We start from the raw sequence: 2,833 nt of genomic DNA, 5'->3' as shown, positions 1-2,833 counted from the left end.
AATAAATTAACTATAAGTTTGTAACAATAATTGTTATAATTAACTATTTTATATTTTTATAGTTTAATTGAATAATAATTTATTATAAAATTATTATAGTTTTATTTAATAAAATATCTATAATAACTTATTAAATTATTATTTTGTTATCAATTTAATAATTGAAATTTCATCAAACATGCAACAAAAATTTGTTATTAATAACCCGTTATTAACACAATAACGTAGTTGTATTATTTGTATGTGGTATTTTAGAGTATATATTTGCTTTATAATTGTAGACTAAAAACTGTTAATGTAATTTCTTGAAACATACACTTGTAATTGATATGTGATTTTTTACAACTTATAATCTTAATGACTATTGTGGATGCAAACAATAACATTGATCCTCTTTTACAAGTAATATTATGGAATATCTGTCAAAAATATATTAAAAACAATGTATTAAATATATCGTTACAAAAAGGCATAATCTGAAAATAAACACTAACTGAATTACCAATAACATGAAACCAAAAAAGAATAGATGAGACAGTTCATAAATGTAAATTCTCGGTATCATGTAAGCCCGATTAAATAGTTTGACGTAACATAATTGAATTCCAAGTGTTGTTGTAATATATAAAATTAAATAACAAAATAAAGTAATTTCTTGACTGTTGGTTGCATTTTTTCTTTCTTTTTAAACATTTCGAGTGTACAAAAGTTTATAAAAATTTCATACATCTAAAAGTTATTGTAGTTGATAAACAAAAAAATGATTTATTAATAAATTAAACAGGCACATCAGATATCAATTATCAATTTCAAAACAATCACATCATTTATATTTTCTCTATTGTCTTTTAAAATCCAATAATTAATATTTAATCAATAATGGTTTATAACCTATTAGAAGTCCAAATATTCGGTTTACATAATATACTTATTAATACAGATATACACATTTTCAATAATAAAAATTTGTTGTAAAAATATATCATATTAATTATATTCGAATCTAACAGTTTATTTTTGATGCCAAACTTTTAACAACAAAAAAGTTTGCAAGTTTTATATTTATATAATTTTAAAATAGTCTGTTTTACGTTAATACACATACGATTAACAATATATACAGTTATAATCAAATCGAAATTAAATATTTCAATTGATAATTTCTGTTATTTTTTATTTATATTTTGATATCATTAAAATTAATTTTGAATAATTATACATTTATTAACTTTTAGTAAAAAGGTGTTTCCAATTATTCACATAACAAAGTTATCAACACAATTAAAAGTTTAAATATATTAATAATAGATATACATATTTGTGAATACAAATTTAATTGTATAATTAAATTTTTGAATGAATAATGACTGTTAATGACATTGTTATTTTCAATTATTAATTGTAATTATATGTGTTTGCATTGACGATTTGTTAATACAAAGAAAAATCAAATATAAACAATTGTTAATAATTTCATTGTGCAATCACTTCCATATCCTCAATTTTCATTCAACAATTTTTTGTTGAAAATCATGTGCAAGCGAGATATTAATCCAAATATTTCTTAACTATCGTTTTATCATTTTTTATATTACAACACAAAAAGTGAACATGTATATTTTGATAATACTACAACTATTATGATTAATTAAAATGGAAGCATTTGTTAATTAGTAATTTTCATTGATTTGATAACAACAGTTGGTGTATTGGGTTTTACCGTTTATTGCTACACTGGTGATTTAAAAACAGCCTAAAATATTAAAAGTGGCAACTTTACAATGTGTAAAAATTAAACATAAAACTAAAAGTTTAAAAGATAACAGTAAAATGAAAAAAGTATCACAGTTTACACAAATTTTAGGATTTTACTTGCAACTCACTTAAACGTGTACATAAGACATTAAAATCATTTTTAGTAGTCTAAGAATTAACATGAATTAAAAACTATAGTTATGTATTTTTGTTAACATATTTCAATATTGTTGTTGATATATTGTCAAAGAAGTGTTTTTAAATAACAAATATGTATTGAAGTTGGAATCAATAATGAATTTACCCACTTTTGTTTAAATGTCAAAAAGTTTTTTACAAAAAAATCAAGTTCAAATACATAAAAGTCACAATTTCGTGTTTATTGATTTCAACTTATATATATGTAAAATATAAGCTGTTTTAAATGATATATTAATACACAATTTGTTGTACCTTATTTAAATATTACTGTCCATATAATGATAATTAAATTTATTGTTGTGTTTTTGATGTTTAAACAAAGTAAAGAGTAAACTTCTATTGGTTTATGATTTGAAACAAATGGACAGTTACAATGTTTTATATTTTTCAATTTGGTGTTTTTGTTGTTCATTAAAATATAAAAGAAGTTATAATCATGTTTTTTATTGATGTCATTATTAACTAACTGTTTGTTAAAATGTATTTTTTCCAGACAAATCAACTGCTTATATCGTCATTGTTTGGCACTTTGAATGACCAATGCTATACATTTTACAATACATTTATTTTAACAATATAATTCAGAATTAAATATACAATACTAAAACAATTATGTTGTACATTAATAAGTATCAACAAAATTATAAACAGGTTGAAAGATATATTGAAAAGTTTAAAATAATAGTTTTTTTCTAACACAAATGATTTATCATTATAAAAAATGTTGTTAATTGTGATGCATTTTTTATTCCATGTTGAAAAATGACCATAGTCTTATATGTTGATCATGCACATGACATCATTTTATTCATTTTTTTATGTTTATAATTTATAATAAAATAAATATTTATAACAAGTCATTCTTTGAAATATAATT

The sequence above is a fragment of the Entamoeba invadens genome (assembly GCF_000330505.1).
Source record: "Entamoeba invadens IP1 unplaced genomic scaffold scaff_1105074724667, whole genome shotgun sequence".
Taxonomy (NCBI): domain Eukaryota; phylum Evosea; order Mastigamoebida; family Endamoebidae; genus Entamoeba; species Entamoeba invadens.
The sequence above is the reverse complement of the archived record's forward strand: the minus strand, read 5'-3'. Positions refer to the sequence as shown.